General features: G+C 35.2%; 1 protein-coding gene and 1 long non-coding RNA gene across 4 annotated transcripts in view; one reads left to right on the top strand and one right to left on the bottom strand.

Annotated features, from left to right (window-relative positions):
• The window catches only part of LOC103515057 (protein abrupt), a 66,651-nt gene that overhangs the window by 46,590 nt on the left and 2,680 nt on the right, over positions 1–17,381 (bottom strand). The window lies entirely within an intron of this gene.
• Positions 7,664–8,586, top strand: LOC113469854. The gene is made up of 2 exons (XR_003393142.1): positions 7,664–7,958; positions 8,244–8,586. It is a non-coding gene; the product is annotated as an uncharacterized LOC113469854 (long non-coding RNA).

Here is a 17,381-nt window from a genome sequence, read left to right as displayed (position 1 = left end):
TGGGAGACAGCATACAAAGATTGATTACCATGAATCCCACACATAACTGACATAACTAATACGAGTATAACAGACAGACCAAGTACGCGACCATTTGTATCTGATCTGATCTTTTTCATGAATATTATTAATTGACTTTTGAGATCAATAGGCTAATCTATGAAGATATGCGATATACGTACATACTTACCTGGATTCACATATCTCTTTCTGACACACCTTTGAAAAAAGCAACTTAATATAGAAATTTACATTGCACCATGGATAATGGTATTTAGTATTTAGTTTGAATTCATTTTACTTTAATTTGTTCAATTAACGTCTGACACCAGTATGCTCTTAGTAACTCCTTATACTTGGAATGGTGTCCACACATAACTGACATAACTAATACGAGTATAACAGACAGACCAAGTACGCGACCATTTGTATCTGATCTGATCTTTTTCATGAATAGTATTAATTGACTTTTGAGATCAATAGGCTAATCTATGAAGATATGTGATATACGTACATACTTACCTCCATTCACATATCTCTTTCTGGCACACCTTTGAAAAAAGCAACTTAATATAGAAATATAGAAAATTATATTGCACCATGGATCATGGTATTTAGTTTGAATTCATTTTACTTTGATTTGTTCAATTAACGTCTAACAATGAAGATATGTGATATACGTACATACTTACCTCCATTCACATATCTCTTTCTGGCACACCTTTGAAAAAAGCAACTTAATATAGAAAATTATATTACACCATGGATCATGGTATTTAGTTTGAATTCATTTTACTTTGATTTGTTCAATTAACGTCCAACACCAGTATGCTCTTAGTAACTTCTTTTACTTACTTGGAATGGTGTGTCTAACGTCTAACCATAACAACTCTGAATACTAAACATACTCGTACACTAGATTCTAGTTAGGTATCTACCTAATTATAAGTAGAATTTGTAATTGTAAATTAGCAAATAGAACAAAGATGGGTTAGGTGTGCCGAGGAAAAGGAACGAAATGTTGGAAAAGCAGAACAGATATGTACATAACTCGAAACAGTTTTTACATAGGAATATGATGCATAGAAAATAAGTAGGTACCTAATATTATTATTGCTAAACTACGTATTTCATAAAACCAACATAGAACACGATAGTAAATATCTATGTATTAACATAAAAGGGCCAACTTTCAAACCGAACGAAATGTTGGAAAAGCAGAACAGATATGTACATAACAATTCGAAACAGTTTTTACATAGGAATATGATGCATAGAAAATAAGTACCTAATATTATTATTGCTAAACTATTTCATAAATCCAACATAGAACACGATAGTAAATATCTATGTATTAACATAAAAGAGCCAACTTTCAAACGAGAGGAAAAAGTTCCGACTGGGTGAAAAAGTTTTTTTTTTTTTTTTTTTCTGAAGTTAATGAAAAAGAACTTTTTCAAGACAGATCAGATTTGATGGATAGTAACTACCAAGATGACATTCGTTTCCAATAGGTTTTTGAATTCGATTGGACAGGACAACAATTACCCAGATTCTGCAACATGAATTCTCAAGCAAAGTTCTACTTGACGCGAGCATGATCTACTTTAAATTACATCTCATAGGCATTATTTCATTATTTTACATCAAGTCAGATTGTACCGAGATATTTCAGTAGGCAGACAAGACGAGACATAATTTGTGTGTTCATATTTTTACTAATGAACTGTGACGTATCTTTCAAATTGTCACCAAATTCAGTTGCAAGTCCTGCTGGAGCACATAAATTCTCAACTACTTGAAGTAGAAACATATAAAATTACCGAAATGATTGCCAAGAGCAAGGCAAAATCCGTGTAAAACCAAGGCAAGACCTATGTATGAGAGTTCTCTAACCATGTGGGTGTTCTAGAGTTCACTTCATGTAGGTAAATCTTGTTCATTTGAATTTTTAGATATCTCTTTTTTTTTTCTTCAAATAAATTTAAATAAGTAACCTAATGGTCCTAATGAGGAAAGGTATTCGGTTACGATGACGCTTTGGCATTAGCCCATGCCGGACTCGGAGAGCCACCGTAGAGTTCTCTAACCATGTGGGTGTTCTAGAGTTCACTTCATGTAGGTAAATCTTGTTCATTTGAATTTTTAGATATCTCAGGTAGGTACCTAGTAATTAATGTGCTCTGTAGTACAATTACGTGATATTTCAACATAGTGATAATTTCATTATACCATATGTACTTAGTACTTACATACGAGTATTTATTATACTTATGATGACATCATGACACTTGTAGCGAGGCGCCTATCTAAGGTGTTCAAAACAATAATTTTAAAAATATGTTTGTCAAGTTTTCACAAGGAAGCTTGTCTGATTATCTTGGAAAATATTTGCCACTCTTTGGCCTTATTTTGAACATGGCAATCCGATAAAAAAAATTCCCACTGAAAGTGGAGTACCTACCTACCTACTTGGGTACTTACGTTTACATTTTTCTCATATTTACTCAGCATCCATAGAATCACAAATTACAAAAATAATGAAGATTTTATTTGCCTACGCATTGTCAGTATTGTCACATTCCGTCAACCTACTCTTACACAAACTACGAAGTTTATTATGGATAATAATTGGATATCCATTAGAACAAATCCCAGTTAACAATCTACCAGTAAAGTACTTATGCTACTTCTAGATGTTGGATAAGGAATCGCTTATTTACCGAATGCATTTCTTGAAATACGAGCCACCGTGAGATATAAGGATAAAAAAGTGACATAAATTGTTGTAAAATGATAGGATAAGAGTAAAAGTTCATGAGGAACAGAAAGAAGGAGGTAACCCATACTGGAAATGACACGAGGCATAATGTAGAGGTGTGAGTAGTGTGTACTCAATAATTTCAAGGCGGTGTACGATTTCAGTCGACATCATCGACGGTCAATCGACGGCGTCGACTATATGTATGTGGACACAGCTCAACAGAGATAAATGGAGTGTGAATACTCAATCTTTTGATCGGACCGTTACCGGACCGTGACTGGACCTTGACTGGCACTATAGTGTGAATCAGGCTTTACTCAGCATCCATAGAATCACAAATTACAAATAATGAAGATTTTATTTGCCTACGCATTGTCAGTATTGTCACATTCCGTCAACCTACTCTTACACAAACTACGAAGTTTATTATGGATAATTGGATATCCATTAGAACAAATCCCAGTTAACAATCTACCAGTAAAGTACTTATGCTACTTCTAGATGTTGGATAAGGAATCGCTTATTTACCGAATGCATTTCTTGAAATACTTCGAGCCATGCATAATATGCTCACAAATAATGTTGTCTTTATCAATATTGTCATCACAATTACCAATGTGTGCCTGTCTGATGCATGTTCGAGACCAGTAATTCGAATGTCTACTGAAGTTCCAAGCATAATATTGTTTCCTACATTGTCTCAATGCCAAGTCACATGCCTGCTTACTAGTTACATGACACGGTACCAAATGCACTTAGCACTCCCAACAATGTTAGGTTTGGTACTTGAATGTTTACATAATGAAGTACACGGGGTTTCTATAGCGAGGCGGATGGTACTTCTATACATGCTTGTATTACATTAAATACATTTGTCTAGGGCTTTGTATTATTTTAATGCATTGTGTATTAGTTTATAGGTAGGCAGGTAGGCTGGCTTACCATTATGCTATTCCTACAATCTGTTTCCTTTGACGAATCAATTCTGAATGACATGCTAACGATGCCTATGATAGACATTGCACATGATGGTAAAAATGATATTGATTGAAAATCCGGGTGGAGCTCCATGCAACTTTCACCAAATATTGTCTTACAAATTGAGAGTAAGAATTTTCAACTTCCCGTAATTGACAACCTACCTATTTGAAGCATAATGGAAAAACATTTTAAACGTACCTATTTATGTAAATTTGTAAATACTTACCTTTTCAATTTCGATTTTCATTATTCCAATAATATCTTAATAGTTCACCTTTTCTTTTTTAATTTCATGGCCCATATTACCGAGTACTGGTAAAGTCTCTTGTTCCATATTACAAGTTTACAACTTGCCACCGACAAAGTGAGGATAGTTCTGCTAATAGGAAACTTCCGGAGTAGCATCAGAAGAAAATGACGCATACGCGAACAAAATAAACACTTCACTATATCAATTTGTTTTGTCTTACCGTAATTATCACTTGCACATTTTCGACCTTCAGAAGGGGGTTTTTACTCTGGGAAATCCTTGTTAGAAACAGATTGCCTACATCTGATATAGAATCTGCCCGTTTCAATAGCTTCACTGTATTATCTTTATCATTCGAGTTTATGTAATAGTCTACTTTTAGCTTGAAGATGGTGGATTTATATTTGATCTCGATCTGATAATGTTTGCAAATTCCGGGCTGGGTGTTTTGATTTTTTCGTATTCCTCATGAACCTTTTCCTCGGAAACTTACTCAATATGTACGTAGTAAATTAATGTCTTTTAGTGGGTCATGTCTGGATACACTACTTTTGATAATTAGTTATGCTGTACCGTTATAACCAGAGCAAATATAAAATCCTCATGCAACAGTTTGGTCCTAGGGAAAAGTGTGAAGCCTGAAAGCAACAGAGAAATGCAATTTTAGGATCAATGGTGCCAACACTAGAGATTTTTTCCATTAGGTGCTTTGAAATTGAAAATATTTATGCAGACTATGCAATTTTAGGATCAATGGTGCCAACACTAGAGATTTTTTCCATTAGGTGCTTTGAAATTGAAAATATTTATGCAGACATGGAAAAACATTTTAAACGTACCTATTTATGTAAATTTGTAAATACTTACCTTTTCAATTTCGATTTTCATTATTCCAATAATATCTAAATAGTTCACCTTTTCTTTTTTAATTTACAGTTATTTTTGGCCCTATTTTTATAGGGACAAAAATAGTGCTTTGTCCTCATGAACCTTTTCCTCGGAAACTTACTCAATATGTACGTAGTAAATTAATGTCTTTTAGTGGGTCATGTCTGGATACACTACTTTTGTTAATTAGTTATGCTGTACCGTTATGTTGGTATTGTTTTTGTGCAACTCTCTTTTATTTCATTATTTTATCCTTTTTTACCCAGTTTTGACGGACTGCTTTTTATTGCTCCATAATATTGTGTTTGAATATTATAGGATGGTGCTTGTTGAAGTCACTGTCCTTTGTGTGTATCTTGTCATGTTTCCGAATATCATCTCTTCAGAGCTTCGGACTCACATATAGGAATCGTTTGTATCAGCGAGCGTTTGCGTCACTTAATTTTGCAAAACTATGGTTTTGAAGATGGTTTTCTGTGTTAAATATTCGTTCTAAATGTATTGACAATGGTCACTACGTATAACATTAATGTATGTATAATAATGTATAATAACACCCAGTTAACCCAGTATGATCAATACACATTTAGATAATGAACATGGGTTCAAACATAAATAATTAAAAAAATTGTGAGGCACAAAAAAGTAAATGCATTAATATACCTTTTTGTGTGTGTGTACATTTACAGCTCTGTGTTAAGTTACCACATCATTTTCCACTTGCCAAGAACATCTCAGAATGGCCTATCTCAGCCCTGTTCATAACCACGGCCCAAAGATGGTTTTCTGTGTTAAATGTATTGACAATGGTCACTACGTATAACATTAATGTATGTATAATAACACCCAGTATGATCAATACACATTTAGATAATGAACATGGGTTCAAACATAAATAATTAAAAATAATGTGAGGCACAAAAAAAGTAAATGCATTAATATACCTTTTTGTGTGTGTGTACATTTACAGTTATGTGTCAATATGTGTAGTACCTACAACCCCATTAGCCATTGTTCTAAAATGTATTATTTTGGTACCCTACACTGTGACACCAAGTACTTTTATTTCTTGTTCCATTATGGCATGTCAGTCAACCTTTAGAACAATGAGAGAGAAAAAGTGTCACAAAAAATACAAATAATTTTGTTAATAACAGTGAATTGATAATTTCTTTGGAAAACAAACCTCTTGGGAAAGGAATTTTTACGTGGGCTCTGAAGGTGAAATCAACTTATGTCCTTACCAAGGGATTTTTTTGTATGTGAATTTTATCATGTCAGCATCAGCATAAAAGACGAAAGAGACAGGTCCTTTGACTGTGAGATCACTTTATACATACTTCCTCTTGGGAAAGGAATTTTTACGTGGGCTCTGAAGGTGAAATCAACTTATGTCCTTACCAAGGGATTTTTTTGTATGTGAATTTTATTATGTCAGCATCAGCTTAAAAGACGAAAGAGACAGGTCCTTTGACTGTGAGATCACTTTATACATATTGTCAAACTTATACTCATTCTTCCATTCCTTCTAGATAACCAAGAACCGATTCTCATTTCAAAAAAGGCCAAAATGTGAACGAACGACCGTCACCGCATTAATTGAATCAAGTACGAAATGATTGCATGATTCATTCACTCTATTTGATGACTTGGACTAGAACCACTAACCTCCAAATCCAAGGTCCACAGCGCTATCCACTGCTATAGTTTAGTGTTTTCAATGCCTTAACTTAGAGTTTTTTTAGAGCCATAGTCAGCCAAATCCTTGTCAGAGACCGCAAATTCTTCTTGAAAATAACAGAGGTAGTGGTACTGTTACTAATCCAAGACCATTGTTCTCTAGGGTATAATTATGTCTTTCAGTTGGGAGAGAAAAAGTTTTCCCATTTAGGAGCTGGGTCAACGCAAGATCAACAAAGTTTTTGAACTACGAGTGTGATTTTTCCACCTTTAAAGAGGAGCCCAACCTCTAAGTGAGAGGGAAATAAATCGCAAGGCAATTAAAAAAAGAAAATATTTAAAATTTAGGTACGAGCTACATACCTTTTTTTATGGGAAACTTCACGTGGAAAATTTAGACTTTAAACTTCAAGGTCCGACCTCCTTGACTGATTCATGATGCCCAAGGGGTTCACATTGAATTCTCTGGCTGGTTTTCTGGTAGAACACAAAGTCGGACGTTGACAGCTTATGTTTGGCAAAATAGACTTTCAAATCATACACAGCACCTTGTGAGAAATCAATGCCATTCTTGATGAATTCCTACATAAGAAAAGAAAGTTTTAAGGAAAACACAACATGGAAATTATAGATCTATAAATATATCTAAATAAATATGCAAAGACCCTGCCTACGTACCTACTTATCCGTATAGGCCAAGATCCAGGGCTATGTATGGCAAGATCCGGGACAAAAGCACACAAAATAGGTACAAATAATAATTATTACCTACAGTAGCCAGGCTAGTTAGCTTGGAAAGCGCACCTGCCTTGTAAGTGCTTAGTCACAGGGTAAAAAATTTTTTTTTTTTTTTTTTTTTTTTTTTTTTTGCTGATGTTAATGAAAAAGAACTTTTTCAAGACAGATCAGATTTGATGGATAGTAAATACCAAGATGACATTCGTTTCCAATAGATTTTTGAATTCGATTGGACAGGACAAGAATTACCCAGATTCTGCAACCGTACATGTAGATGAATTCTCAAGTAAAGTTCTACTTGACGCGAGCATGATCTACTTTAAATTACATCTCATAGGCATTATTTCATTATTTTACTGACGTTCCCCTAAGCTATTGTGCTACAAAATTGATGCGAAAAGAACAACAGTCTCGAGTTATTTTAGCTTGAAGATGGTGGATTTATATTTGATCTCGATCTGATAATGTTTGCAAATTCCGGGCTGGGTGTTTTGATTTTTTCGTATTCGTCTTCCAGTTGGTTAATTTCTTTGCTGGCATTCTTTCGACCTGAAAAGAACATAACTTTTGTTGAGGCTGATTGTTGTACATACATGATTAGTAATATTTACTGTTAGTATACATGTAAATAATGAAGCCTCAGGTCTAGATTTTCAGGTTGAAAGAAAAAAGGTCCAAACCCTTTGTGTGTATCTTGTCATGTTTCCGAATATCATCTCTTCAGAGCTTCGGACTCACATATAGGAATCGTTTGTATCAGCGAGCGTTAGGAATCGTTTGTATCAGCGAGCGTTTGCGTCACTTAATTTTGCAAAACTATGGTATTCTTTCGACCTGAAAAGAACATAACTTTTGTTGAGGCTGATTGTTGTACATACATGATTAGTAATATTTATTGTTAGTATACATGTAAATAATGAAGCCTCAGGTCTAGATTTTCAGGTTGAAAGGCACTTTGTTCGTGCTGACTAATGTGAAAAAAGGTCCAAATATGGACTTATACTGTAGACTCGGATGGGTAGATAATGTTTGTAAGTATTGTGTACAGTTGTATATTCAATTTATTTATTTTTATAATTTTGGGAGAATGAAAGTTTTAATGATTTTGGCCCTAGCATTTTCTGTTAAAAAGTTCTTAATACGCCCCAGGGTATAAAGCCCACCATACACTTTTTTCCGAATATTGGAGACTTCATCGCACCAGGTTGAATTGTTATTAAAAATAATTCCCAGATTTTTCGCGGCCTCAATAAAATAAAATCTTTAGATACACTTTCTTGTAAAAATGTATTGATTGGCATAATGGTGAAGATTATTACTCCAAACACATGGTTCACATTATGATTGTCTCTCTACGCATAGCGGCGGGTATAGTGGACAAAAAAGTAAAAGCAAACGGGGCATGGAAAATGTGTTATCTCCCACTACTCAAGATATTTGGAATCTTCTTAAGATCACCGACTGTCACATGGGCAGTACACTTTATAATGTAACAAATTACCTCCCACTAAGCTTACGGATTTAGGCTCGAGAAAAGATTTTCCTCTCGAACAGTAAGAAGCTAATTCTGTTTTCTTATTAAAATGAAACTTCTTAAATATATTCATTTTGTATAATTACTTTTTTGTGTGTGATTTCAAATGAAATTTATTTACGAGCCATGATGAAATACTTGGAGTATGTTAATATTGTAAACTGTGCCAGATACGTTAAATGTTAACATAATAAAAACTACTCTTCCATTCCTTCTAGATAACCAAGAACCGATTCTCATTTCAAAAAAGGCCAAAATGTGAACGAACGACCGTCACCGCATTAATTGAATGAAGTACGAAATGATTGCATGATTCATTCACATCGACTCCGCAGTACCAACACAGCCAGCAATTTAGAACCGCGCAGAGGCAGAGGGAATTGTCGAGACAATTGAGAATCCCTTTACGCTCACATGCCATGATGCAAGCACCTAACAATAATGTTGTTAAAACAAGGATGTAGCGAATTATGCTGGAGATTGTAGCTAATGGGGTTCAGAAGATGAGAGAATGGATCTGACAAGTCATTGTCATCAAATGATCCCTGAATGTGAGCTGACTCTGATGTGATCATGTAACTTGAATGAATAGGCATCTGATGCACTTGATATTAATGTTGTTTTTGCTACATATAAGTTCCTTGAAAATTGTTTTTCGAGGGTAAGCTTCTTAATCCCTCGTCATAAATGAGGAACACGTCACCTTTGGAATAATTCTAATGACAGGAGAGAAGAAGAAACTCGATACATCAAACTTGCTAATTCTTTTCCAGATAAGATAAATCTCAACAAAATTACACAACATCCAGAAAAAAAGAAAACCTATTAAAAATCCACAAAGAATAATGTATTATGCAAGACAGAATTATAGGGACTTGGATAACTGTCTCCATACACCAAGACAATCCCCACAGGTACCTGAATAACCCCGATGGTGTAAATACTCATAAAACCAAAAATAAATCAGAAAACCGGAGCCTCTAACCGACTTTAGTAATGTCTAAATTAAGAAATAAAAAATGACTTTTTGGGGAATCTGTTGGCTAGATCTAATGATCAGGATGACTGCAATATTCAAGAAGAGATGGTAATGAAGAAAATTTAGAAGACGAATATCGGTCGTCAAATGTGGAGAATATTATTTTTTAAAAACTTCCTCAGTTTTTTTAGAAAAATTTAAGTGTCTGAGAAAATCCATGTTTCAGGCACAATGTCCTTTTTGACCGACAAACCAAATACTGAATTTACTGAATGAATTGTTAATAAAAAGTTCAAAAAGGAGATGATCATAACATTCAGAGTATATCTTAATACATCCTTTTCAGTATTCTCTCTATCGAATGAAACGGTCCGAGATTTGCATCCAACGTTCATACGAAAAATAAATAAATGTAAAAATCCCTTGGATGTGTAATAATAATAAAAACACAAAATAATAAAAGTCAAAAGAAGAAGAAAGAATTTCCAAGAATGAGGACCTTTTTTCTTCCTCTGTATGTAGGTGCAGCGAAACAGCAGGTGGGGTGAGTAACATTACAACAGGATGACTGCAATATTCAAGAAGAGATGGTAATGAAGAAAATTTAGAAGACGAATATCGGTCGTCAAATGTGGAGAATATTATTTTCTAAAAACTTCCTCAGTTTTTTTAGAAAAATTAAAGTGTCTGAGAAAATCCATGTTTCAGGCACAATGTCCTTTTTGACCGACAAACCAAATACTGAATGAATTGTTAATAAAAAGTTCAAAAAAGAGATGATCATAACATTCAGAGTATATCTTAATACATCCTCTTCAGTATTCTCTCTATCGAATGAAACGGTCCGAGATTTTCATCCAACGTTCATACGAAAAAATAAATAAATGTAAAAATCCCTTGGATGTGTAATAATACATAATAAAAACACAAAATAATAAAAGTCAAAAGAAGAAGAAAGAATTTCCAAGAATGAGAAGGACCTTTTTTCTTCCTCTGTATGTAGGTGCAGCGAAACAGCAGGTGGGGTGAGTAACATTACAAAACACCCCAGCCACGTCACAACCCCGCCTGACCCCAACCCCTAAACAGCATCAGAATCATCCTTGAACATATAAAATACATATATAAAAAAAAGTCTTTCAAACTCTTCAAGTCTTGCGTGTCATTCCTTGAACTTTACGAAGACAAGTGATTGAAACAGAAGGATTTCTAATGAATTTTGCTGAAGGCGAGAAGGCTTTCCAAATTTGACCTCGTTTTTCGAGAATCATTCTCAAAAGTAAGAAAGCAAAGATGAATGAAAGTGCCATACTTGGTTGTCAAATGTTGGTTCTGAAGATTGATGAAAACTCGTTCCCTACTAACGAGAGATCTCTGCTAGTGTCCTCAATGGGACTTTGCATAATAAGGGCGCAAAGCTCAAGAAAGCTCCAATAGGACCGAAGAGACTCGAAAAAAAGGGGGAAGAATACATTACAAAAAGCCCCCGACCTGCCTCACTGTTTAAATTTGTATTTTCATTTTTTATTCAGTTTTTTTCTGCCTTCAAAAAGTGGAAGGGGGAATGAGAGGATTTTTTTACGAGGATACGAGGTAAGAGCAAAAAGTTCCGACTGGGTGAAAAAGTTTTTTTTTTTTTTTTTTTTTAAATTCTCAAGCAAAGTTCTACTTGACGCGAGCATGATCTACTTTAAATTACATCTCATAGGCATTATTTCATTATTTTACTCAAGTCAGATTGTACCGAGATATTTCAGTAGGCAGACAAGACGAGACATAATTTGTGTGTTCATATTTTTACTAATGAACTGTGACGTATCTTTCAAATTGTCACCAAATTCAGTTGCAAGTCCTGCTGGAGCACATAAATTCTCAACTACTTGAAGTAGAAACATATAAAATTACCGAAATGATTGCCAAGAGCAAGGCAAAATCCGTGTAAAACCAAGGCAAGACCTATGTATGAGAGTTCTCTAACCATGTGGGTGTTCTAGAGTTCACTTCATGTAGGTAAATCTTGTTCATTTGAATTTTTAGATATCTCTTTTTTTTTCTTCAAATAAATTTAAATAAGTAACCTAATGGTCCTAATGAGGAAAGGTATTCGGTTACGATGACGCTTTGGCATTAGCCCATGCCGGACTCGGAGAGCCACCGTGAGATATAAGGATAAAAAAGTGACATAAATTGTTGTAAAATGATAGGATAAGAGTAAAAGTTCATGAGGAACAGAAAGAAGGAGGTAACCCATACTGGAAATGACACGAGGCATAATGTAGAGGTGTGAGTAGTGTGTACTCAATAATTTCAAGGCGGTGTACGATTTCAGTCGACATCATCGACGGTCAATCGACGGCGTCGACTATATGTATGTGGACACAGCTCAACAGAGATAAATGGAATGACTACAAAATTACGTCATGGCCCATATTACCGAGTACTGGTAAAGTCTCTTGTTCCATATTACAAGTTTACAACTTGCCACCGACAAAGTGAGGATAGTTCTGCTAATAGGAAACTTCCGGAGTAGCATCAGAAGAAAATGACGCATACGCGAACAAAATAAACACAACTGGTGAAGAGAATGAAAGTGTACAATAAACAAATCAAGCTTCACGTAAGAGTGTTAGATGTAATGCCGTTTTTGACCCACTGGACATACGAAAGGGTTAACGTACACATATTTACGAGCTTTATACTTTTGAACCTAACCTAATTTTCATACTTCTTATTAATACCTACCTACACATTACCTACATAATTTTGAAATGCTATACACTAGAAATCTTAGAATGGTTGAAGGTACAACTAATTTCAAACAGATCCTATCAGCCATTTGAAACGGACTACCTGGTGGCAAATGTGTTCAGCAGAAAGTAAGACACAGTAGGTAATGGCTATCTTGTTGCAAATTTCTCTTCCAAAGATGAATACTTGAACAGTATTGTAATATCCCTCAGTAGGTGATAATGCTTTATCTAGTGGCAAACTAAACAGATCCTATCAGCCATTTGAAACGGACTACCTGGTGGCAAATGTGTTCAGCAGAAAGTAAGACACAGTAGGTAATGGCTATCTTAGTGCAAATTTCTCTTCCAAAGATGAATACTTGAATAGTATTGTAATATCCCTCAGTAGGTGATAATGCTTTATCTAGTGGCAAACTCATGTTATAGTAGGTATGACTATGGAAAGAACCCAACAAATTTGCCTCGGAGCAATACATGGGCATTGTCAATCCTCAGATTGTAGAACTGGACCTTTTCCCATGAAGCTACACATTTCGGAAAGTTTCCTTGGGTTAAAATGGTCTGAAATAGTTTGATTTCTGTCTGATTTCATAAAAGATCCGTGTATGGTAAAAACCATCTCATGTGTAAGTTCCATGCCCTAAAAAGGACATGGAACCCAACAATGTATGATTTAAACTATCTGTATCTTGTCTTATTCTTAATCTTAATCCGTCAAATGCTTTCTTTTGCTTTCTCACATACGTTCCCTGGCTCAATCTTGTGACGTCATCTTACAGTAGAGATAGAGGATGAAGTAGATGAGTAGTAGAGCGAGCAGAATGGCCAAAGCTATGTAGAATGGTTTGTACTTGGCCCATTGGATCTTATCCCAGAATGTTGGTTTCCTTCTGAAGAATGCCATGCCTTTGTTAGCTTCGTCTTCTGATTAAACAAGGCTTTCTATTTCTAGCAGGTCTCTTCTGTCAAGTGTTGTGGAAAATTTGTTGTTTTATTCGTGTAGTGTAATTTGTTTGTTGGGTAAAGTGTTTTGTCAGTTTTGTGTACAGACTTGGTAGAATTTTGCGAATGTAGATTTTAAGTGAGCTGTGATAAATTTGAGTTTCATGTGTTACTGAGTTGGGTGGTGAATTCAATTGTGGCTACAATATCACCACCCAGACATGTGATTGGCCAATTTATTCATTATCAATTCTTCTCACGACCCGCGGACCAATTAAACAACACCCTTCCACCTCCCAATATAGCAAGGAGCAAGGAACATGAATGTCAATTCCAATCTGAGTGCAGTCATAAAATTGAAAGACAACATGACCGCGCGAGCCAAGGACTATTAAAAAAGTTAATGTTAAGTTTTAATGCGACCATCAAAAACGAAGCCGCGATACTTAAAAGTTTGAAAAACCAGATAACGGGTGCGTTCCTTGAACCTACTACCTAATGACACTGAAAGCAAAATACATATATTGTCCATACATATTTGAATAATTGGACGGATTGAATGATTTTAGACACAAATTGGTTTTTGGGGATGTTAATATTCAGGGTGTGGGGAGCTGACTGTACCTACACAATTACGGAACAGGTTGGTCTAGTTTCATATCTTCACATGTTCATCATTTGAATGCCAAAGAACTGACTTATTCGAAGCACCTGTCGTCACCAAAGTCCTCATTGCCAGGACGTTTGCCAATAAACGATTTAATATTTGAAACCTAGTAATGGCGTATCGGTCCTAACATGGTTAAAGCGAAAGAGATTATTTGCTGCATAGCGATGAAGTGTTGGCTTGACTTGGAGACAAACCACCAACCTCCATTTCCTAAGTGCACCACGATGAGGTTGGTTTATCCTTACAAAACTAAAGATTACACCTACACCAATAACAAAGTACCTACAATATTACACTAAACATTTTCTCTCGTAGTTATCAACAAAACGAGCCAAAATTCATCCATGTCAAACTTTTTTTGAGAACAAAAAGCGGAAGTATTATTATTTTTAGAGCAATTTTCATTTCCAACACAAAATTCAAAACCCATTGTGAAGTCGACAAAATCTTTCGAACAATGGCTAAAGCCAAGGCCCAACCTTAGAGTTACCTGTCTAGGTGTTTCAATTGAACATTGAAGGCAACAAACAATTAACAAAAGAATTACAATACTGCACACAGGCACAGGTAGGTACATATACAGTTCTTAGAAATTCCAACAATACAACAATTACCTGACTTGATTTCAAAGCTAAACATCAAATTTGTTAGGTACTAAATTTATAATGGAGATTTTCTATTCTAAAATAAGTATTTTGGCGGATGAATATTAGTAATTTATTACAATTTTAGCAGCTATCATCAGGGTTTAGTCCTAGTCATTAAGGTAATTTTCACTGAATAATTAACGCATGCAAATTACTACTACCTACTTTGCAAATGGAAGATAAAATTACAATACGTAATATGGTGTATGTACCTCTACCTACTTACAATAATTTCGGTTTTGCTCATCTCAAGTTAATGTACGTAGAATTAGATGAAAAGAAAACATGATCCTTCGGGCCGGATTAACCGTTCTACAAAATATTATACTGAATCAAAACCCTAAAAAGCATTTTAAAGGCAAGTTAAAACGATAAATTTGTCAACATTGTTTATAATGACAATGTAATCTTCACAGTCCGAAAATATTACGAAGTGGGTAGATATGTAAATTTATTAAATATAATCATTTAAATTAATTTTAGCTAAATGCTCCACATCTACCGAGCCACCGTGAGATATAAGGATAAAAAAGTGACATAAATTGTTGTAAAATGATAGGATAAGAGTAAAAGTTCATGAGGAACAGAAAGGAGGTAACCTATACTGGAAACGACACGAGGCATAATGTAGAGGTGTGAGTAGTGTGTACTCAATAATTTCAAGGCAGTGTACGATTTCAGTCGACATCGATCGACGGTCAATCGACGGCGTCGACTATATGTGGACACAGCTCAACAGAGATAAACGGATAATGACTACAAAATTACGTCATGGCCCATATTACCGAGTACTGGTAAAGTCTCTTGTTCCATATTACAAGTTTACAACTTGCCACCGACAAAGTGAGGATAGTTCTGTTAATAGGAAACTTCCGGAGTAGCATCAGAAGAAAAAGACGCATACGCGAACAAAATAAACAAAACATTACAAAACACCCCAGCCACGTCACAACCCCGCCTGACCCCAACCCCTAAACAGCATCAGAATCATCCTTGAACATATAAAATACATATATAAAAAAAAGTCTTTCAAACTCTTCAAGTCTTGCGTGTCATTCCTTGAACTTTACGAAGACAAGTGATTGAAACAGAAGGATTTCTAATTTCCCATGAAGCTACACATTTCGGAAAGTTTCCTTGGGTTAAAATGGTCTGAAATAGTTTGATTTCTGTCTGATTTCATAAAAGATCGGTGTATGGTAAAAACCATCTCATGTGTAAGTTCCATGTCCTAAAAAGGACATGGAACCCAACAATGTACGATTTAAACAATCTGTATCTTGTCTTATTCTTAATCTTAATCCGTCAAATGCTTCCTTTTGCTTTCTCACATACGTTCCCCGGCTCAATCTTGTGACGTCATCTTACAGTAGAGATAGAGGATGAAGTAGATGAGTAGTAGAGCGAGCAGAATGGCCAAAGCTATGTAGAATGGTTTGTACTTGGCCCATTGGATCTTATCCCAGAATGTTGGTTTCCTTCTGAAGAATGCCATGCCTTTGTTAGCTTCGTCTTCTGATTGATTAACAAGGCTTTCTATTTCTAGCAGGTCTCTTCTGTCAAGTGTTGTGGAAAATTTGTTGTTTTATTCGTGTAGTGTAATGTGTTTGTTGGGTAAAGTGTTTTGTCAGCTTTGTGTACAGACTTGGTAGAATTTTGCAAATGTAGATTTTAAGTGAGCTGTGATAAATTTGAGTTTCATGTGTTACTGAGTTGGGTGGTGAATTCAATTGTGGCTACAATATTGCCACCCAGACATGTGATTGGCTAATTTATTCATTATCAATTCTTCTCACGACCCGCGGACCAATCAAACAACACCCTTCCACCTCCCAATATAGCAAGGAGCAAGGAACATGAATGTCAATTCCAATCTCAGTGAATGTAGATTTTAAGTGAGCTGTGATAAATTTGAGTTTCATGTGTTACTGAGTTGGGTGGTGAATTCAATTGTGGCTACAATATCACCACCCAGACATGTGATTGGCTAATTTATTCATTATCAATTCTTCTCACGACCCGCGGACCAATTAAACAACACCCTTCCACCTCCCAATATAGCAAGGAGCAAGGAACATGAATGTCAATTCCAATCTGAGTGCAGTCATAAAATTGAAAGACAACATGACCGCGCGAGCCAAGGACTATTAAAAAAGTTAATGTTAAGTTTTAATGCGACCATCAAAAACGAAGCCGCGATACTTAAAAGTTTGAAAAACCAGATAACGGGTGCGTTCCTTGAACCTACTAATGACACTGAAAGCAAAATACATAATATATTGTCCATACATATTTGAATAATTGGACGGATTGAATGATTTTAGACACAAATTGGTTTTTGGGGATGTTTAAGTTTTAATGCGACCATCAAAAACGAAGCCGCGATACTTAAAAGTTTGAAAAACCAGATAACGGGTGCGTTCCTTGAACCTACTACCTAATGACACTGAAAGCAAAATACATATATTGTCCATACATATTTGAATAATTGGACGGATTGAATGATTTTAGACACAAATTGGTTTTTGGGGATGTTACCTAATATTCAGGGTGTGGGG

This window comes from Diaphorina citri, unplaced genomic scaffold, assembly GCF_000475195.1.
Source record: "Diaphorina citri unplaced genomic scaffold, Diaci psyllid genome assembly version 1.1 scaffold47, whole genome shotgun sequence".
NCBI lineage: Eukaryota > Metazoa > Arthropoda > Insecta > Hemiptera > Psyllidae > Diaphorina > Diaphorina citri.
Note: the sequence above shows the minus strand (reverse complement) of the source record. Positions and strands in the feature narration are given on the sequence as shown.